The following is a 23,048-nucleotide window of genomic DNA, read 5'->3' as shown; positions in this document are numbered from 1 at the left end:
AGTGACTCAAAGAATTCTAAAGGAATAGGCACGCCATTTGAAGATATTTGAACTAGGCTGAGACTCTATCTACATTGGTTTATTTAAACGTCTTAAAGTTCCCATCTTGAGAAGCGGAGCCTGAAACAGGAGCTCTTGTGCCTGTGAGTTCTTGAGGAGGGGGCGGGTGCTCTTACGAGGAAGAGAGGGAGGGAAGCAGAACTGAGTGGGAAGATGGGGGGGGGGTGTTACGTCAGGCTGTGGTCTCAGCTGGAGGCCAGCTTCAACCTGATCGCATGGGGGAACCTCTCGAACGACGTTCTCAGAAGTAGGGCATTTCGGCATCATAGGCTTCAGCAAGACAGCCAGGCTCCTCCGGTGACAGGTTGTCTCCCTGAGCTGACCAAACACCGGACACTAAGAGCGGATCTGCAGGAAGGTGCTACCAGAACCCGGAGACTTTGGTTAATGAAATTAACACACCATACGCCTTAGAAACTAGATCACCTGCCCAGTGAAGAAGGCAACCCTCAGGATTCTCATTGTACATTATATATCAGGGTTCTAATTTGTGTTATCAGTTTCCTGTGGCTTGGGTGAGTGGTAGTTTCACAGGGTTTCTTCACCTCTGGATTCAGCCATATACTCCTCTTCTCTAGGAGTATTATCGTGCAAGTTAAAGACATGCTAAATGGTGACATTTAGAAATGAGTTGATTTGCCATTTCTGGATTCACAGGCACAAGGCCTTGACTTTGAGTGAGTTCGCTCAACCGAGGTCCTGATGCCATCAGGCCCAATCCAAAACCCGTTCGGCGGGCCCAGCCCAGGGTGGCCTCTTCAACCACAGCAGCAAGAGTAAAGAAAAGTCTCTTGATCTTTGTGACAGCACCTGGGGAAAAAAGTTGTCTCAGTCTTTGGTATGCTTTTTTAATTTGCAGACAAATTACCGCGTCCCTCGGTCTTTATGAGAATGGGGCAAATGGCCAAAATGAAAGCTGATTTCATTGACTTGCTCGTGCAAGACCGTTGTGAGCCATGCCGGAGTCAGCTTCCCTTAGCCTCGCCCAACAGCATAACCATCTACAGGCTCCTGGGAACATCTTCTGCACATTTATGCCCCCAGGGCTGAGCACAGTGCTTGGCACAGAGTAGATGTTCAACGAATATTTGTTGGATGGGCGAATGAATGAATGAATGGATCCGTTTCATGGCTGAGAAAAAGTTCAGAATCCAGTATCGTTGGCCCTCCCTCAAATGATTCAAATACCAAAGTCCATGAGTTAAAAGGTTAAATCTTTAGGTACCCACCCTCTCCGCCCAAAATGGGTGATGAATCATCGGTCTCTGTCACTCTTTCTCTTTCTCTCCATCTTCCTTTCCCCGGGGGCCAAACTCTGCAGTTATAATTTAGTCATGCAGTAAGTAGGTTATTCATGTATTGGTTTGTTTGGAAAAGAGCTAGTGTTGAAGCCAGAGAGAAAAGAAGAGTCAAGAAGCCATAATTTCTTAGAAGTAGAAAATTCTCACTCTTTATACCCTAGACAGGCAATGGCGTACTTGGCCCAATTCAATACCACCTCTCTTTTATGTATGTATGTATGTATGTAATCTCTACACCCAGCCCGGGGCTTGAACTCACAACCCTGAGACCAAGAGTCATATGCTCTTCCAACTGAGCCAGCCAAGCACCCTTCTCTTTCACCTTTTTAGAAAAATATAAGCTACCCCCCCAAAAAAAAAGGGGTTGCCTCCTCCTTCCCTTCCATTTATATATTCAGCTTCCTATTGGGTAATAGAAAGATGCAAAGTGAAAAGTAAATTCAACCCCTGATCTAGAAGAACTGACCTTTTTTTTTTTTTCTTTTGAGAGAGAGAGAATGAGAGGGCAAGAGCATGGCAAGATATGGGGCTTGAACTCACAAACCGAGATAGAATGACCTGAGCTGAAGTTGGGCACTCAACCGACTGAGCCTCCCAGGTGCCCCGAACTTATGGTTTAAACACAGTCTAGAAAATACTCATTTTAAAGAAGGTCCAAATTTTTATTCAATCTTTCTAGAACAACATGGACAAAGCTCCAATCATGTGTTAAATCTCCATCCGACATTTATATGCAAATATTCTTGCCTCCTCCCTGTATTTGCCTTTTGTCTTTTCATTAATGATTTATGACATAGACTCATAAGTTAGTTCAATAACATGCTCATTGATCCAAAGTTACAAGTGGGGCAGGCGCCTGGGTGGCTCAGTCGGTTAAGCACCCAGCTCTTGATTTCTGCTCGGGTCATGATCTTGCAGTTCGTGGGTTCCAGCCCCATGTTGGGCTCTGCGTTGACGGCACAGGGTCTGCTCAGGATTCTCTCTCTCTCTCCCTCTCTCTCTCTCTCTCTCTCTCTCTCTCTGTCCCTCCTCCGCTCACACTCTTTCTCTTTCTTTAAATAAATAAGTAAACTGTTTTCTAAAAAAAGGTTTTAAAATAATACATTTACATTAGAGAACTTTTCCTGTAGGTGTTGGTGTCAGTATCTTTCCCAGGAGACAGTGAGATCCTGGGAGGCATGTGTATGAAACTGTCCCAAGGTACTATTACCAAGACAGAGACCAGCTCAATGATTTGCTTATGCTGACACCAATGAGAGGTATCTTGGTCAGGTGCCCAGTCTGCTCCATTACGTCCCACAGAACCTACCAAAGTCATCCCAAATTGGCATGCAGCTCAATGAAAACCCATTAGTAAGCAAACACGGATCGGAGGCAGGTCCCCTGACTTACTCTCACCCCTCTTAGACTGCAACCAAACTTCCCTTCTGTATGGAAATTCTGGAATTTCCTTTGGCCAACGAGGTACTTGCTCGCGAACCTCTTAAAACTCTTGAATGAATAAGAAGAGAACGTTCCCTTCAAACATTTTGCAGACCGGTGTAGGAGTGGGAAGGTTCCTTAAAGATGCTTCTGTTTACAGAAATACAAACAAATACCCACCAAATATTCCATTGCATCCAGTTCAAGTCATGAAGAAGTAACTTAAATTGCCGTCGATAAATTTTGATGCTGTCCTTAGTTCAACAACGTTACTTCTGGCTTAGAAATTAGATGGATTTTGGCTTCTTTACAACTCCCCAGTAGCACGTAAAGATAATAACAGGTGTGGAAAACCACAGAACGTGGAATAGAACAGATATGTAGAAGTGTGGAGTTAGTGGATTAGTAAGGTGGCTTTATCTTCTGGACTGGCCCCACTAAAACCCTCCCACATCCCTTCCCTGCAGTTTGTATCCCAAAGTGATAATGATTCTGTCACAGCTCATCACTGGATGAAGGACTAACATGACTTAAGCTGGAAGAGAGTTAATATCAACAGCCAATGACATCTATCAGAAACCATTCTGTATTCTATGTACAGGGTAAATCTGGCCCTGGGGTAGCAGAGATAGTTATCTCTGTCATATGGTTTAAGGGAGGAGAGCAGAAAGAGCCTCCAAAGTCTCATCCCATCCTGTAGCTTTCCTAATTATAACATTAAAGCTTCAGCTCTAGGATCAAGGGTTTGCTTGATCTCCACCAGGATTGCAAGCCCTGAAAGTAAGCCGCAGGTGATGCAAAACTACAAAATAAAAGCAGTACACCTTCTCTGAGACTCTATTTTGCTTGAAAATGTGGGGAGATACACACTTTCTGTACATTTAAACAGATACAGACATTTTTCAGAGTGGAATTCAATCTTCACATTCACTTTTAAATCTCTACCGAGACATAACATGCATGCGGGTAAATACATGTATCATAAGAGTACAGTTTCATGACCTTTTCCAAAGTTGAATACATCCATGGAATCAGCAACCAGATCAAGAAACAGAACATTACCAACATTCCAGAAGTCACTCTTATGCCCCTTTCAGGTTTACCTCCCAAGGGTAATGCCTTAACTTTATATAAATAGAATCATACTATGTGCTTAGCATCTGCTATCCACGGTCATTCAGGCAATTTCTAGTTTGACGTTGTTATGAATAGTGCTTCTATCAATATTCTTGTACATGTCCTTTGGCAGAAATAAGCATTTGTCTAAGATGGGTATATAACCAAGAGTCAAATTGTAAGATTATACAGTGGGCATATGTTCAGTTTTCCAAAGTAGTTGTACAAAGCTCCATCTATTTCTAAAATTATTTTTTAAGTGACACGCTAAAGAAATTTCATCCTTCGGTTGATGTTTTGACTATCCCTTTGGAAGATCTCAGTTAATACTCTTCGATTTATTTTGAGATCTGGGTACTGGATGCCTGTCAAAGCGGCACCCATTTTTAGTCAAGTATACCATAGTTACTGGGGTTAATTTTCGCAATTATTTCTTTAAGAAATCATATTAAAAACCATTGCTACCTGTATTCATTACCTATCACTGCATAACAAATCACCACAAACTTAGCAACATAAACAACACACACTTATTATCTCAGAATTCCCATAGGTCAGGAGTCCGGCTAACGCTTAGCTGGGTACACTGTTTTGGGTCTCTCACTGACTGCATTCAAGGTCTTGGTCAGGGATGAGTTCTCATCCGAAGGTCCACTGGGGAAGGATTTATTTCCAAGCTTCCTCAGATTATTGGCAGAATTCATTTCCCTGTAGCTGTAGCACTGAGAGCCCTAGCTTTTTATTTATTTTTTTAAACGTTGTTTATTTATTTTTGAGAGAGAGCGCAAGCAGTGGAGGGGCAGAGAGAGAGGGGTAGAGGAGCTGAAGTGGATTTTGCACCGACAGCAGCGAGCCTGATGTGAGGCTCGAACCCACGAACCACGAGATCATGACCTGAGCTGAAGTCCGATGCACAACCGACTGAGCCACCCAGGTGCCCCAGCCCCAGCTTTTTAACTTTTGGCTGGAGATTTCTCTCCGGCCCTAAAGGCACACTTCTCTCCCAATTCCCATGTGGACTTCTCATAATATTGCTTACTTTATCAAACCAGCAAGGAGAATCTCCCTCCAATCTGCTACTACAGAGTCATATAATATAATGTAGTCACAGAAGTAACATTCTATCACTTTTGTCATATTCGATTGATTAGAAGCAAGTCACAAGTTCCCATCCGCCTCAAGGAAAAAGGAACTACAGAAAGGTGTGGATACCGGAAAGTGGGAAATCACTAGGGATCACCAGACTTCTGTCTGCCACATTGCTTCTTGAGCTCCTGTTCGGTTCTAAGCCCCATATAAGCACCTTATTCCCAGCAGCTCACATAATCCCTTAAAAATTTTCACAGTAAATATTTGTGAATATTTGTGCTTGTCAGGGTTCTTGGCTACAGACTACGAACAATAGTAGGGGGTAATTTTTGTTCAGATGTTTTTTATTGGGGTATTGGGAGGTTCACAGAGTCCAGAAAAGAAGCGAAGCCCAACTTGGAGAATGGGCAGAATGAAACATGGGGGAGAGCAGACCAGGAGCCAGAAATTAGCCAAATCACACTGTAGGAAGAATCTGGTTAAGAGGCCTCCACTGATTCCCCTGCTCCTGAACTTCATGCTCCTTGCCTCTGCATCCTTCCAAGAATAAGGTCTAAGTCACTGCCACTCACGGGGAGTCTCCAAAATGCGTGTTACTAATCTTCAACAAGTACAGAATTTGACAGTAAGTGTTTAGAAATTTTATAGTGCTTTGGTGGAGTGATTTTCTGTTGCGAACCCAATAGTGTACAATTGAGGTTTATAGTTTTATGACTTTTTTCATTTATTATTCATCTTTCTAGTGACTCATTTTTATGGTCTGTTATAAAATAGCAGTCCCCAGAAAATTGGAAAGTTTTAAAAGCTGGCCCCTCAACACAGATAATTTGTCCTAAACGGTCACTGCTGGCATTAGCTACTGACTTCACAGGTGAATCCAAGAGGGAGTGCCTGAGTCTTGGGCCTACATGCTGGCTGCCATCTTGGGCTCAATAGCCTGCTATTTTCTATGTCTGTGGATCTGTGCTGATGCCTCTCATAGGTGGGCTCCCCAGATGTAGAAGGGAGGGCAGGTGCCAACATGCCAAAAACATGACCGAGGAAGTTAGGGAAAGGGAAAGGGAAAAATGTATTTTAAGGAATTGGCTCACACTGTTGTGGAGGTCGGCAAGTCTGAAATCTATCAGGTAGGCCAACAGGCTGGAAACTCTAGCAGGGTTTCTAGGTTACGATCTTGAGGCACAATTCCTTCTCTGGAAAATCTCAGTTTTGCTCCTAAGGCCCTCGGCTGATTGGATGAAGGCCACCCGCATGATCAAGGGTAACTTCCTTTACTTAAGGGCCAACGGATTGGAAATATCAATCATATCTATAAAATACCTTCATTGTAACAGCTAGACTAGTGTTTGACCAACCGACCGGACACCATAGCCTAGACAAGTTGACACGTAAAGTTAACCATCACGGTGACATATCCACTACGTTTTGTTGACTGATTCACAGACTGTCCGGGATTGTGGTGGAGAAGTGTAGCCCACGTTAAGTGATACCGCTCAGTCACCAGCACCGCACCATGAAGACTTTGACCAGCTGGCTCGTTCCCTAAGAGATGACACCAGACAGGAAATGCAAGGAGAGGAACTGAGCACGGGAGGGGAGGGACAACAGAAGGCCAGGCAAGCGGGCTGTGAAGGAAGGGCATGCAAAGAGACAAAGGGGTACACCAACTATCGACAAAAGGAAAGAAGCTGGAGAGGGAGAAGACTGGCCCCTCCAGGATACTTTCCTGACATCATCACATTATAGGGGCCAGCCTTGGAAAATAACATGAAAGAATATTAGTCAATCGGTCCACATTTCAAATTCCAGAACTGTATTTTTCATACGGTAATAGAAAGGAAGAAGATCATGTTAATCCGAAGGGAAACTAGCCGAAGGATTATGTCTCTGGAAATTTAAGATTATTTTTTGACTGGATTGTATCTTTCTTTAAGGTTTGTTTGGTGGGGGGGGTGGAGTTTTTCTAGTGTTGGTATGGGTGTAGGTGAGTCAACCCCTTTAGCACTAGGTATCCGCATTCTAAATAAGGGACCCAGTATCCCAGAAGGCTCAGCTCAGTCAAGTCTACAGCTCCACTGGCCTCTCCATTTCACTTTGAGCCAACACTGGACAGTGAGACTCATCCCTGTTCACCACATATTCCATATTTGGATACTTAACCACAACTTGACTGTAAGAGTAAGTCAGCTCACTGGCCCTATTTTGAAATCTTCCAGGCCGAAAGTTCTGGGCTTCACTTACTTCCCACATCTCATCAGTTCATGCAGTCACAATTTCCTGGGTAAACCTACCCTGAAATGGGGAGAAGAGATGGGACCAACAACGAGCTTGAAGTTCCCGCTTTAAATCGAGAATGAATAGGGGAGGGAGAGGTGTGTGAAGGAAAGAGGCCTTCTATTTTTCCCAGCTTTTTATTATGAATATTTTTAAGTGGACAGAAAAGTTGAAAGAATTATACAGTAGACAGCCATCTACTTCCCTGCCTCGACCCTACACTTACCATGTTGCTACGCTTGCTTCATTTCAATATCTACGCTCCTCTTCGTGTTTCTATCATTGATGACTTTATCTTACTTTTTGGATCCGTTTCAAAGTAAAATGCAGTCATCGGTATACTTGACCCGGGGCACTTCAGCAGGCATAGCATTAACTAGATTGAGCTGAGTTTCAGTGACCAAAAGTAACAAGAAAGCTTTGGAATCCACCCAAGGTATCATTAAGGGATGCCAAAGATAGGCACTACCGCGTGGTTGAAGGCAAGGGTTGTAGGAGGAGAAACCTATATATAAGTGTTATTCACGATACTGCTTGTTCCTTCCTTTGAAGGACACCCCTTTAATGTTTGTCGTCAGTCATTACACGGATGTATCTCTATTAGCACTGCCCTGGAGTTCCACCGGCATAGTGTAGATATTCAGTGAGATGTTTAACTATTTGTACGTGAAGCTTTCATTAGTAATGGGTTTATTTCTATCACAATTATTTATGCAGTAGCAACATAGGTAGATACGTTTTCTAGGCAAGTACTTGCAAATACCTGTAGGCACGTACTTAGACATTAAGTAAGGAATGTGGGTGCCAATCTGGTGCCAACCGTAATAGGGAAACACTAAATGTCTTAGATTAAAGCCTTTTCCTCCCTGTGACTCCCAAATAATATATTTCTTTTATCCTTTGCGCTCTTATTTTAAACCTATCTCCCTTCCTCCTCCCACTTATTCTATATTACATACTTTGCGGAAGATGGCCACTACCCACTTTGACTCCAAAATTTGCTTTGAGGGGCGCCTGGGTGGCTCAGTCGGTTAAGCGTCCGACTTCGGCTCGGGTCATGATCTCGCGGTCCGTGAGTTCGAGCCCCGCGTCGGGCTCTGTGCAGACGGCTCAGGGCCTGGAGCCTGTTTCGGATTCTGTGTCTCCCTCTCTCTCTCTGACCCTCCCCCATTCGTGCTCTGTCTCTCTCTGTCTCAAAAATAAATAAACGTTTAAAAAATTTTTTTTAATAATAAAATAAATAAATAAACAAACAAATAAATAAATAAAATTTGCTTTGAAACATGGGGCGCCTGGGTGGCTCAGTCAGTTAAGCGCTGGACTTCGGCTCAGGTCATGATCTCACGGTCTGTGAGTTCAAGCCCCGCGTTGGGCTCTGTGCTGACAGCTTAGAGCCTGGAGCCTGCTTCGGGTTCTGTGTCTCCCTCCCTCTCTTCCTCTCCCCTGCTCATTCTCTCTCTCTCTCTTTCTCTCTCTCTCGCTCAAATAAATAAACATCAAAAACATTTTTTTAAGACATTCACTTATGGACCAACAAAGTTGGACTAATTTCATCAGTAAAACCAGAAAAAAATGTTATACGTAACATATTTTTAGGGGCACCTGGGTGACTCAGTGAGTTGAGCATCTAACCCTTGATGTCGGCTCAGGTCTCGATCCCACAGTTGTGGAATGGAGCCCCATGTCGGGTTCCATGCTGGGCATGAAGCCTGGTTAAGACTCTTTCTCTCTCCGTCTGTACCTTCCCCCGCGCATGCATGGTCTCCCTCTCTCTCTCTCTCTCTCTAAAATTTAAAAAAAAAAAATGGAACTCAAAAAATAAAATATTTAAAATATGAAATTATTTTTAAAAATAACATTATTTCCGGGTAAAAGGCTTTTCAAAATGATTTTCTAAAATTAAAAAACACATAAGAATAATTATTCTTGGTACATACAGATGTGCTCTAATCAGTTTGTTAGCAATGTCTATTTTTAATATTATGCTATTGATTTTTTTTTTCCCAGAAAACATATTTTTTCCAATAGGGCTTAAGAAAATTGCCTGCAAGGTTCTCCAAAGTTGTAGTTCATAGCCAATAAATTTGAAATTTTTAATGACTTCAATTTATTCCTTTGTGAAGATTTTAGTATTTTTAATTGAGACAATAGGCTCCTTACAGATGTTAAGATATCCGGTAAATCTAGAACAAGTTCTGTTAATCAGAGAGTATTCTCAATTCTAATTCTTTGGTTGAAAATGGTATAAATATTTTGAAAGGTACTATCGTCTTGTTTCCATTTAGGGTCCTTCAGCAAATATTTTTACAAGATAAAATTCATTACATAAGTCCTCTGAATTTACGATTCTCTCAAATGGTTCACCAGATTTTAACACTGCCAAATCAAGGTCGTCTCAAGTTTATTCTACTCCAGTACAGACTATAAACTTCTCTAATCAGATGTAAGAGATGTATCAAGTCAAGATATTACAAAGTGCAGTTGTAGAACGTCAAATTTAACTTTGTACACAGTTTGGGCTGTCGTCATGTCATCTGTTAAATGATACATGATTAATTTCAATGTCTTCGCAAACACGAGTTTTGTTTTCATAATTGCAATTTGCTAAGAGCTTCAAAAGCGGAAATTTTTGGTACTTCATTCCTTGACTACTTTGATTAAAAATTTCCAAATGATTTTGAACAAAAAGCAAAGACCTTATTTACAATAGCATTCAATACTTTGGAGGACACTTTAGTTAATTAACGACGCACTTCTGTAAAGGCTCAAACATTTTAAAAATCTGAGTCATGACTGAAACGACAGATTTGTCACAAAAGTCTGTAATTCAATGATTCTAAATGTGTCTATGTATATGTAAATACACTTAAAAATGCTGACAGTTATAGCTTCTCTTTCAATTGATACAGTATTGTAGTGTAGATGCAATGATGAATTATATATGCTCCAGAACCAGTTCCAAGTGTATTTCTGCTTCATAGGTTCCTTAATTTGGTAAGAACGTTGTTTTGCCAAGATAATTACATTCCACCTAAATTTGTATTTGAATTATCATCACAACAAAATGATTTTATCTTCAATATTGGCTTTTTAAACTGAATTTATAGATAAGCATCTTAAACTGAAGTGTTTTACCTTTAACAATGAACTTCCAAAAGCTATACTTTGCATAAATTTGATGAAAAAATGAAGGCGTTACTGAAATTAACCAATTTTCTGTTTGAAACATCTAATGTCACTGATCTAAAACTGGCATCATTTAACTATGTGCAAAGATCTTTTTCTGCTAATGGAGCCAACCCGTTAACAGCTATCACTTCGCTCTTTATACAGGCACGGAAAAAACATGGAACTGAATTGAAAGTGAATGAAATTAATTTAGAATTGTCATTTGATCTAATGGCAAAGCCATGCTTCACAGAATGCCATGCAAATTCACCTTCTGCAGCTAACTTTTAAAATAGATCCTGGGGTTTTCTAAGCAGATTTGAGGCTTCTGGCTTTCTCAAGGTCAGTGATATCACTACGACTTCTAGTTGGAAGATAAACGTTGACAAACATTTTTGGGCAGGTGACACGTTCACCATCTTTCTTTTTTTAGAAATCAAATTTCATTAATTTACAAAACGTGCTTTTCTTTTTCTGGTTGCCACTGCAAATTCATCGCTGCAGAGAGGAAGCTCTATTTGCAAAATAAAAAAAAAATTACCAGACAGAATAACAAGTAAATAGTTGTAGATTTCCACCTTCACATAAATAATGCAACTACTGTAGCAAGCTGTTCTGTTTTCTCTTTGTTCTACAGAAGGACTGCTCAGCCTCGATTTCCCACACGCATTTTGCTTAGAGTTAACCCATGGTATCTCACATGTCCTACAGACCCTTTGAACTGGCAACTTTAGGCACCTTGTTGACTGTGGTGTGGGCCACAGCACAAGTGACTGATACGCTAACTGACCCGCAGATGCATTAGCATCAAAACACATCATCTGACACCGGAGGTTGGCCAACTCTAACTGCTGGAGTCCGAGAGAGCTTTGTTCTACAAGCAAGCTGCTGCAGCCAGTCCTTGAAAAGGAGGTGTTGGTTATGTTGCATCTGGAAAGAGTTGTCAGTTGCTACATTTAACCGCACGTTAAAGTGACAAGTCTCCACACTGCCCACACGTCTCACACACACTATTACATGAGGCAGTTCTTTGCTGTGAAATCTGTTTTACCTGATGTTTAAATTTTTAAAATTTTTAGTATCTATTTATTTTTGAGACAGAGAGAGACAGAGCATGAGCGGGGGAGGGGCAGAGAGAGAGAGGGAGACACAGAATCCAAAGCAGCCTCCAGGCTCTGAGCTGTCGGCACAGAGCCCAACGCGGGGCTCAAACCCATGAACCGTGAAATCGTGACCTGAGCCGAAGTCGGACGCTTAACCCACTGAGCCACCCAAGGTGCCCCTGTTTTACCTGATACTTAATGTACCTACTCCTGCTTTGTTGTTGTTGCTAATATTTGCATGGTACATCTTCTGTCCTTGTACTTTCAACCCACTTATGTCATTGTATTTAAAGTGAATTTCTTGTAGACGTAATATAGTTGTATCATGGGTTTTTTAATCCGCTCTGCCAGTCTCTGTTTTTTAATTGATATATTTAGACTATTTACATTTAAAGTAATAATTGGTGTCTTAGGGCTTCTATTGCCATTTTATTATTTGCTTCTGTTTATTGCCTATACTTTTCATTCCTCTCTTTCTCCTTTCTAGCCTTCTAGTAGAGTACTTGAACATTTTTAAGTTTTTATCTTGATTTATTTAACTTATAATTACTCCAAAGAAAATGAAATACTTAATTACAAATCTAACAAAACAGGGGCGCCTGGATGGCTCAGTCGGTTGAGTGTCCAACTTTGGCTCAGGTCATGATCTCTTGGTTTGCGGGTTCAAGTCCCGTGTCGGACCCTGTGCAAACAGCTCGGAACCTGGAGCCTGCTTCGGATTCTGTGTCTCCCTCTCTTTCTGCCCCTTCCCCACTTGCACTCTGTCTCTCTCTGTCTCTGTCTCTATCTCTCTCAAAAACGAATAAACATTAAAAAAATCTAATGATACAGCAGAATACAGCATTTGTATCCTGAAAGTTACAAAATGTCAATGAAAGAAATGAAAAAAGAACAGAACAAAAGGAGGGACATATTGCGTCCATGGGTTGGAAGACTCGACGTAGTAAAACTGGGAATTCACCCTGAATTGATCTACAAATTAATGCGATAGTTATCAAAGTTCCAGCAGGGAGTTTTGTAGACCTAAAGAAGCATATTCTAAGCTTATATGGAATGACACAGAAGCAAGAACAACTAAAACAATCTTGGAAAGGAAGAATAAAGTGGGTAGAACCACTCTACCCCATGGTAAGGCTTACTCTACAGCTACAGTCGTCAAGACATGGTAGTTTTGGCGGAGGCCCAGACACATAGGTCAATGAGAAAGAATAGAGAAACCGGAACTAGACCAACACGAAAATGCCCAACTGATCTTCGAGAAAGCTTCGAAAGCAATTTGTAAGAAAGTGTCTGAATCCACTTCTGATGCTTGCATGCCAACAGCTTTCACGCATCGCCTATCCCTTTTCCTCTCTTGCCCTGCCTGCATCCGATAAGGAAACCTGGACACTCCCTCCCTTGGGAACTCCAGGAAAGGTGAAAACCTGCCCACACCTGGGAATTCTCACCCTCGCCCCACCCCCTAATCATAGTAAAATCCAGAGCCTCTTGTCGTTCCCTTCACTCAAGCCATTTTGGACTGGCTTGGCTACCTGCCGTACTCTCCACACCAAAAGTCCGACTTTGTGAGCTCTTTTCATGCTTTCTAACCGTGTGTGTGTGTGTGTGTGTGTGTGTGTGTGTGTGGCGTCGTCAGTCTCAACATCTGAACACGTTTTGGGTGGCAAGGTGATCCCACTCACCACAAAACAATCGTGGCTGTGAGCAAGATAGCATGGCTTATCACTACCTATCCGGTAGAATCGTTCAAATAAAAACCAGTGATGACATCAAATGTTGGACACAAAGCAGAGAAAGTGGCTGTCTCATACACCACTGGTGGGAATGTAAGCTAGTCCGGGCACTCTGGAAAAGAGTGCGGTAGTTTCTTTAAACCGAAACACACGCTTCCTCTCCAACCCAGATCTTACATTCTTGGGCATTCTTCCCAGAGAAATGAAAACTTACGTCCACACAAAGCCTTGTACTCAAATAACCGTTGCATCCTTATTCATAATAGCCCGAAGCTGGAAACAACTCGACGTTCGTCAACTGATTGGTGAATAAACAAAATGCGGTACCTTTCCACTGTGGAATGGTATAAAGAAGAAAAAACTACTCATACCTGCCGTAATCTTAATGGTTCTCAAGGAAATTATGCAGAGGGTGGGAGGGGGAGGCAATTCCAAAAGGTTATACCCTGCAGGGTTCCATTTATAGAACAGTTTTGAGATGACAAAATTAGATGGAGATTACTGATTGCCGGGACTTGGATGGAGAGATGAGGGGAGAGTAAAGGGCAGTACAAAGGCATCCTTGTGATGGAGCTCTTCTGTATCTTAATTGTGGTGCTGGTCACAGTATTCTACATATTTGAGAAAACTGCATAGAGCAAAACACACGCACGCACGCACGCGCACACACACACACACACACACACACACAGGCAGGTGCATAAAACTCGTGAGACCTGAATAAGGAAGGTTGATTGTATCAACACCAATGTCTTGGTTGTGATATTGTACCATAGTTATGCAAGATGTTCCCACTGGGGATAAAGGATAAAAGGATGTCTCTGTATTATTTCTTCCCACTGCGTGTGAATACACGGTTATCTCAAAAATAAAATCCTTTTTTATTTTTTTTATTTTTATGGTTTTACATTTGTTTATTTTTGAGAGACAGAGAGAGACGGAGCACAAGTGGGAGAGGGGCAGAGAGAGAGGGAGACACAGAATCTGAGGCAGGCTCCAGCCTCTGAGCTGTCAGCACGGAGCCCCATGCGGGGCTCGAACCCACAAACCATGAGATCATGACCTGAGCCAAAGTCAGACACGTAACCAACTGAGCCACCCAGGCACCCCATAAAATCTTTTTTTAAAAAACAACTGTCCCAATGTTTAGGTTAAAACACACACACACACACACACACACACACACACACACATTCCTGTTGGGACAATAAGTTATTAAAAAAAAAAAAGAGTGACTGGTAAAGTGTCCCGCTGGGAGCTGTCACATGAGGTCCTCCTTGCGTTTCTTGTTTCCCGAAGCAAACGAAGCAGGAGAGAAGCGGATTGGGGAAGAGAAAGGGAGCCTTGCTATTCCCACTGTTTTGAGCTAATGAGTTTTCTTGAGTTCAGAAGTGATGACAACACTCGGTGTTTTGGTCTCTCCCACTCTGTAGTCAGAAAAACACAGAGACCCTGGGGAGAATGTAAAGCCAGCATCCTTCATTGTAATCTGACTCCATGACCCTAGGGAGAGGATGGTCCTAGACAAGACATTTACACTGGGATACTGATCACGTTAGCCAGATCTACAGGACTTTGAGTCCGGCTTTCCTGTTTCTCCTTCCTTGTCCATTCATAGTCTTTGGGTTCCCATTTCTTCTGTCCAAATAAGACTATCCCTACTTCAATGCTTGGGACCTAGTATGTGGCAGCTCTTATTATTATTATGAGAAGGTCTATCCTTACTCTTTGCTTCTACCCCAAAGACAGGTACCTATTACTGGAACCATTTTTGGAGAGAAATATTCTCCCAGAACCAACAACCTCCCAAAGGCATGGTAGCATCTTTGTTAGCCGGGAATCTTCTGGAAATCACTGTCTCCAAATGTCTCAGACCCCGAAGTTGTGCTGTTAGCCGAGAAGGTCGTTCTTCACCCTGCTTCCTGTACTCAGCATGATTCACATGACACTGGCTTGTAATCATGATACTGACACAAACACTGATTCACTGAGACCCCATGCCACGTTGGTAGCCAGCTACGGGGAGAAAATGATCACTGTTTGGATGACGATAACCGACGGCAATCGTACCAAGTTCTAGGATATTACATTCTTCTTGGTGAAGCATGAATAATCTACCACTTGTACATTTTAAGAAAATGTGCTGTGTGCAACTCACAATTTCCCCTTGCACCTGCTCCTCCCTCCCGCGCTCTTCTCCAAGTCCCTTAATGGTATTAGCCACTGTCTCCTTCTGTCTTCCTCAGCACTGCCCAGTGTGAGCTTGAGAGACCTCCACCCAGTCCTGCCGCGTTCCCAGCCAGGAGAGCAATAGAAATCTCTGCCATCGACAAGTGAGTCAGAAGTTACTGGTACAACCATCAATCTCACGTCCTGAGTGTCTTTAGCTGTAAAACTGAGATTTCCCAGCACTTTTGGCTTTCGCCCAACCCTTTCGGACTCGGAACATCAGATCTCTATCTGCCAGCATAGGGACAAGTCTCTAGACCCAGTGACTTTCTCCTCTTCTTGGTAATTTTCCTATTTGTCCACACACACACACACACACACACACACACTAGGTATAGCAAGGGGCTTGTCTTGTTCTTTTTAGTTCCCTCCTCTTTGAACCAAGGTTTCACACAAAAATTACTCTTCGTCCCTATTAATTAAATTTATCGACACAAGGCCATTCCAAACAACATCTAGTGGAACAGAGAAAGGAGTAAATTGCTCTTGCAAATCTGATTCTGCTTATAAACCTGGAAGACCTCTTGGGATGAGAGAAGAAAAACTAATTCATTGGAAAGCATTAAATTTACAATACAGATGCAAGCAAGACATAAGGGCCACCGCTAACAGAAAACCACAAGATTATAATTCATGGGGCCATGCCGATTAAATAAAATGCACCCCAGAGTTCAAACTGCTGGAATAAATTATTTTCCATAGTGGATAAATGGGATTCTTCCTTCCCACATTTATTTTTCGTGTGGAAAAAGCCACCTTGAGTCAGAAAGTTTGGACAAAGAAAGTGACCTCCTTATTCCACTCCTCCCCAAAAATACATATTAATCTAAAGCTGACTAAAGCAGGAAGCATCAGATGTCATGATGAGTATTCCATTCAGTATCCTTCCCAGCTAGAAGCTTATGCACTTAAAACCTCCAGGTTTCCAACAGGCCAGGAAAATACGGACTCTGAAACGTGAAAGGTCCTTGTCTTCATTGAGAGTAGGCAACTCATAGGGCAGGCAGAGCCTGACCAGTATCTCCTCAATCTAGAAACTTCTTACCGTAGTCTGTAGCTCTGCTATCGAACTATGAAATTCTGCCTCAATTCACAACCTTGTAACTCAAAAACCAACGACCTCACAGAGCAGACACTGTAAGCAAAAATTTGAGCTCACGTGCATTTTTCTGAGAAGAGGGTCCAAAAATTCCAACAGATTCTCAACGGAGACCCTGACCCTCAAAAAGGTCAAGACCATTAGACTAGCTGTAAAGAGACTCCATGACTCCTCTGTCATCATCATTTCAACGGGGAAATGAGCCATGAACTTGAATTTAAACCCAAGCAAGATCTAAATTCACAGCTCCAGCTTCAGAGGGAATTTACCTGCTGTTTTAAGAATGCAATATGAGGGGCGCCTGGGTGGCGCAGTCGGTTAAGCGTCCGACTTCAGCCAGGTCACGATCTCGCGGTCCGTGAATTCGAGCCCCGCGTCAGGCTCTGGGCTGACAGCTCAGAGCCTGGAGCCTGTTTCGGATTCTGTGTCTCCCTCTCTCTCTGCCCCTCCCCCGTTCATGCTCTGTCTCTCTCTGTCCCAAAAATAAATAAACGTTGAAAAAAAAATTAAAAAAAAAAAGAATGCAATATGAAATGAACATTTGCAAGACCCGGCTTGTACCAAATAGATTCCTAGCACCCACGACCACCACTGCGACCTTCCGTTTCTCGGTGCCGACTCCAGTGTCACTGGGAGAAATGGAGTGAATGAATAAAGGGAAAGTGAAGGGGTTACCTGTGAGAGAGGGGGGAAATGAACAAGACAAGAAAAGAAGCGTGGAGAAGAGAAAAAATATGGACCGCAGGGCAGAAACTGACATGGGGAATGAAAAGTACAAAGCACTGCAAAAGGGGTACCTGGGTGTCCCAGTTGGTTGAATGGTCGACTCTTGATTTTGGCTCAAGTCATGATCCCTGGGTCATGGGATCAAGCCCCGTGTCAGGATCCATTCTGAGCATGGAGCCTGCTTGAGATTCTCTCTCTCTCCCTCTGCCCCTCTCCCCAGCTTGTGTGCCCTCTCTCTAAAATAAAATTTAAAAAATAAAGCGTGGGACACCTGGGTGGCTCAGTCAGTTAAGGCTCCAACTCTTGATCTCGGCTCAGGTCATGATCTCGAACTTCGTGGGATCGAGCCCCCACACTGGCTCTGTGCGGGCAGCTCAGAATCTGCTTGGGTTCTCTCTCTCCCTCTGTCTCTCTCTGACCCTCTCCTGCTTGCACTCACTCTCTCTCAAAATAAATAAATACATTTTTTTTAAAAAAGCACTACTAAATATAATTAGCAAGTATGACTATCAGCAAATAAGAATCGATGTTATAGATAACATGACGGGCCCCAGGTCTCTTGGTAATAGCCAAGTTGAACAAGCTTACACAGCTGGCCGGAGAAAGTGTGGCGTGCAACCTTTTGTGCGGACCATGGTCTCCTTATAAAGAGAGAAAGGGGAAGGAGTGAGGGGGGATGTTGAGAGGTACACTGTCATCCAGCTGAAAATTGTCCCAATGCCAGTTCCACGGATCCTTTTCTAAGCCACTGGCTAGACCACCAGAAGCCTGCAAGGAATTGGTCGAAGATACTGCACTGTCTGAGCCGCCGTCCAGGAACCCCCCACTCTTAACTGCTCCCCTGGGTCATGCGGGTCCCTCATAATAGCAGCCCATGCCCCTTACATCCTCCACCAAAGCAGGAAGGGCAAGTGTATCAGGGTCCTATGGGGTGGGGACAATAGGTACAGTCTTGCAATAGGAACAACCTTGCAGACAGGTGCGCAAATTCATGCTTGCCCATGTATTAGCCCCAATAAGCCCGTGGCTGCATTGGCCAGTGTGGGTTAATGTAGGGGGGCCATTTTCCCATTGCGCTAGGTCCCTCCTGCTTTCATATGCATCCGAGGTCTACAGTGTGAACACCACCCCCCAAAACGTGATGCCTTGTCGGTGCACAGCCTGAATGCCCGTAAATGGATGTTTCGACGGTAACCATTAGGAGGACAACGATTCCGTGGCCCTAGCTCCTTTCCCTCCCCTGACACACGGCTGCCTTCCTTTCTAGGAGACACCACCCTCCAGAGAGGATATTCACTGGGGGTACTGCAGTAGCCTCCTGGTTGAGGCTCCTTTTGTGTGCGTTTTAGGGTGAGAGCTTCTTAGGTCTCTGAGAAGATTACCAAGTTTCTAAGCTGGGTCTCCACCGTTTGAGATGGGCTTAAGAAAAGGGAAATGCAGACTTTGTTCGTGGAATATACAAACAAACTTAGACGAATAAAATGATTTATCCTGTTGATTGAAACTTTAACCCTGAACTTGAGCCCAAGTCTGGGAATCAGACTGCCCCTAAGGCCAGCCTGGCCCCTTGAACGCTTCGGGAACGGGGGAATACAGCTTCTCCCCATCTTCTGCTTTCTGCGCTAGAATTACAACCAGCCTTGACCACTGGCTCCCAACTTTGCCTGTACTTGGCAAGTTTCCAAGATTCAGACTTTGCTTCAAACCTGTGTGGTTCAAGGGCTCCATCTTGAGGCCTGTTCTATTTCTCTCAGCGCCTCTGAGCTTGGGAAGAAAATGCGAAGCACGATCAGGAAGTTTGCTGCATGGCCCGGTGACCTGTGTTTGCGAAATGTTTTCTTCCCTCTTCATGGCAAACTTTCAAGCTATAGAACAACGAGAGGGTTTGGGGCGGGCACAATGAAGTCCCCTTTACAAATGATAGCTCCTCCTGCAAACATATTTGTCTTTCAACAAGAATCACGGCATGAAAGTCAGTTTGTATTTGTCTGGGTTTACGGTGAGCTGTTTTCTCCAATAGTTGGGACTTCACAGAAGCCACACCGTTAGGAAAGTGCAAACAGCCCTGAAGGCTGAGCCTCCCTTCACAGGATCCTACTACCAAGGGATCAAGCCATGGGATCAAGCTTCCCACATACAGACTGGCAGTCTTCATGGAAGCAAGCCCCTGGACCAACGAAGTGCCCCACTGGGCTCCCAGACCCCCAAATTCACCAGCTAAGCCCTTGTCCTACCAGCCAAGCGCTCTCTGTGCCTCCAACTCGAGGCAGAACGAGTGCAAATCCAATACTCAGGAAACTTCCCACCTGAGAAATATTCTGGGCCACCCCCACCCCCACCCCTTCCATCAACTCTACACTTTTCTTGGTGAGTTCCCACCCAATCTTTCGAATGAAAAGGGAAAACAGAAACAGATTCATAGATACAGAGAAGAATCTGAAGGTTGCCAGAGCCGGGGTAGGTGGGGGTGATGGCAAAATAGGGAACAAGGGTTAAATAGTGCAAGCTTACAGTTGTAAAATAAGTAAGACACAGAGATGGGATGTGCAACATTAGGTTATATAGTTAATAATACGTAGCAACCTTGTATGGTGACGGATGGTAGCTAGGTTTATCGGGGTGATCCCAATGTGTGTAAATGTGGAATCCCTACTTTGTACACCTGAAACTAACATAGTATTGTATGTCAACTACACTTCAATTGAATAGAGAAAGAAAGGAAAAAAAAGAGAGAAAGAGAGAAATAGGAAGAAAGAGAGGAAGAGAGAGACAGGGAGGAAGGGAGGGAGGAACGAGTCAATGAACGAATGAACGAAAGAAAGAACGAACTAGGTTTCCTTAAGAACATCAACCTTTTCTTTCTCCCACCCTTTCCCAAACTCCAATGGAAACACCGCTGTTTCGGCCTTCCGAGAATTTCCAGAAACTCCCAAACTTTCAACATTCTAGAACTTTCTCCCGTCTGCGTCCTCTTTGACCTCGAGTGTTGCACAGCGTCCTACCTGCTCTCCCCACTGTCAGTCTGAGCGAGCTTTCTAAACCAGTAATCTGATTATTTCCCTAATTAATCCCTTCAGTACCCTCCCCGCCATTGCCTTTTGGATCATGTCTAAAATCCTCCACTTGGCCTACAAAGCCCTTTGTGACCTCGCCCGGCCTTGCTCCCCAGCTCCACCTCCAACAACAGCCCCTGCCCCTGCCTATAGCCATTGCTTTGTCACAGCGTTTCCTCTCTTCCCCGCTCATGCCACCACACGCCTGCTATTCTGTGGTCTGCATTCATCTCTTCCCTCGTCTGCTCCCTCCACCTTCTGTTTCTAACTCCTACTCGTCCTTAAATGTGACTTCCTCCGGGAAGCCTTCCCTGACTGCCGCAGATTACACCTCTAGCTACACCTTGCCTTGCTACCTTATTTATAATAAACATGTAATAGCATATTATATGCTATATTTATATAACAGCATAATGTAAGTATAAATAATAAATGTCATGTAAATATACATTATACACACACACACACACACATATATATACACATGCATTGCAATTTATTACAGATTTTAGTTGCCTAACTCTCCTGCTAGGCTATACGTTTTGCAGGTGCAGGAGGGATTCCTCATTCTATTTCCGGTCTCATCCACAGTGACCAGTACACGATAGGTACTCCATTCTACAGGGAAGGGAGCCTTCCTACCCGGTGTCTCCCTCAACTGAGAGACACCTGCTTCCTCCCCCTTTGATAAGAACATCTACAGCTGGGGTAGCCTCAACAAAGTCATTACCGTCACTGTGTATTCTTCTGGTCAACCCACTCCCCGCTTTTCCCTCGCTGTGCTCTGTACCACGGTGGTTTGAGCCGTGCAAATCACACTTCCCCAGGCTTCTGGTTAAGTTCAACCTGTGGGAGGCCCCAGCAAAAGAGTAGACAAAGACGAGGGGCAGAGCAGCGCATTTCTCCCATGCTCATTTTCGTTCCCTATCCCTCTCTCCCTTCCTCCCTCCCTCTCCGCTTCCAGTGGCATCTCCAGCAGTGGCTGTGTCCCTTCAGGGCCCCGGCTGTCGGGGGGTAGCCTGTGTCATGATTTCAGACCCCCAAGGTGATCCCGGTTCGTGGGCTCTACTCACATTGTCTTTTCCATCGTCCCTGGTGCAATTTCCTTTTTACTGACTAGTCTCTGACTGACGTAGTTACTGAAGCTATTTTCTTACATCTAGAATGCTACCTGACACTCAGGTCTCTTGAAGAATGTCTATATTAAGCGCACAGTTTCGGGATAAATCTCATGGAACAGAGACTGAAGTCTGTGTGAAAAAACATGCTGGAGAAGGAGGGCAAAATCCTAGGTTCACGGAGAGGAGTAAAGACCTCGAACATGGAATGAATAGAATACTGCCTTGTGACAAAGTTTGAACGCCAGTGTGTGGCAACTGACAGGCTCTAAGCTACAAAGTAGAAATGCAGAAAAGGCACCCGGGGTGCAAGGGGGAGGCAGACAGCGGTATCGAGAAAGATTTTTCTGGAAATATCAAATTCTTAAATGCCATTAACCAAACAGCAATTCTCAACAGACTGCGGGAGGCTCCGCTCCTACAGAGAATAGTGCAAGAATAATAACCTGTCCCCTAGAACAGTGGGGAAACCATTCATAAGACCTGGAAATAAAACAGAGCATGAGAACCAACGGAAAGTTTGAAAGCCAAAAAAAAAAAAAAATTGTAGATGGGTAATAAAGAACAAGAAGGAATCCATGCCCTTGGATCTAGAAAATCAACTTATCTGCATTTTTATTTTGAAAATATCGTCTTTCAAATGTTGTGCATTTGGACCCCAGTGACGTGTGATTTTTAATAATTCCATTTAAACTTAGCTGAAGTTTTACATTTTCACTGTATGGAAATATTATCTGAAAAGAGAGTTAAGCATTTGTAAGACCGTAGGCCATTTAGTAGCCAGTCAAACAATCAATATTTAAAAATTTTTCTCAGGCTAAAGACATAAGGAAATATTCATGATTCACTGATAAAGTTACGTAAGTAGAGCCTGAGACAAGGACTGGAAGGCAGTTTACTTGGGAGTGATCGCTAGAAGCAAAAAAGTGGCCGATGAAGAAACACGTCCCTTGCACCACCCAGATATGCTTCACCCCAAACGAGGTGCCTTGTCACTAATTTTTCAAGGTGGTGGCCAGCTGTGCTCTCTCATGAAAGACTGAAGACAGAAGGGTTGGCAGAATGAGCGATGGTCCTTGATGGTGCCCAAGACTGTCACCGATATTCATTATCTCAGTCCTTTGTCCCAGAGTCCAGATTTCCTTCACTCCCAGTCATGAGTTAAACCGACCTAGATCGCTTGCCAAGGAAAGTAACGACACAGTTTTTAATTGCATAATTTAGATGTTCCGTGAACTCAGATCGATCTCACCAATTAATCCCTCATCCGCGACGATTTGCTGTAGGGTCTCCTGCACTTATGGAGGGTACGCAAGACAGGAACACGAGCAGACGCTATCCGGGATTTCGACAAGGGGTATTGGAGAAAGCCAAGTCCAATCGTGGGATATCACATGCTCTGTCTCAAAGAAAATGAGACACTACAATGATAATATGTGCCATAATTATTACAAGACGTTTGGCATTAAGTATCGAATTCTCCTAATTCACATAACAAAAAGGAGCTTCGGTAGAACCCAGTAACCATGGGCAAAATTAAAGTTAAAGCCGCCAGGA

The sequence above is a fragment of the Lynx canadensis genome, chromosome X (genome assembly GCF_007474595.2).
Source record: "Lynx canadensis isolate LIC74 chromosome X, mLynCan4.pri.v2, whole genome shotgun sequence".
NCBI classification, from domain to species: Eukaryota; Metazoa; Chordata; class Mammalia; order Carnivora; family Felidae; genus Lynx; species Lynx canadensis.
The sequence above is the reverse complement of the archived record's forward strand: the minus strand, read 5'-3'. Positions refer to the sequence as shown.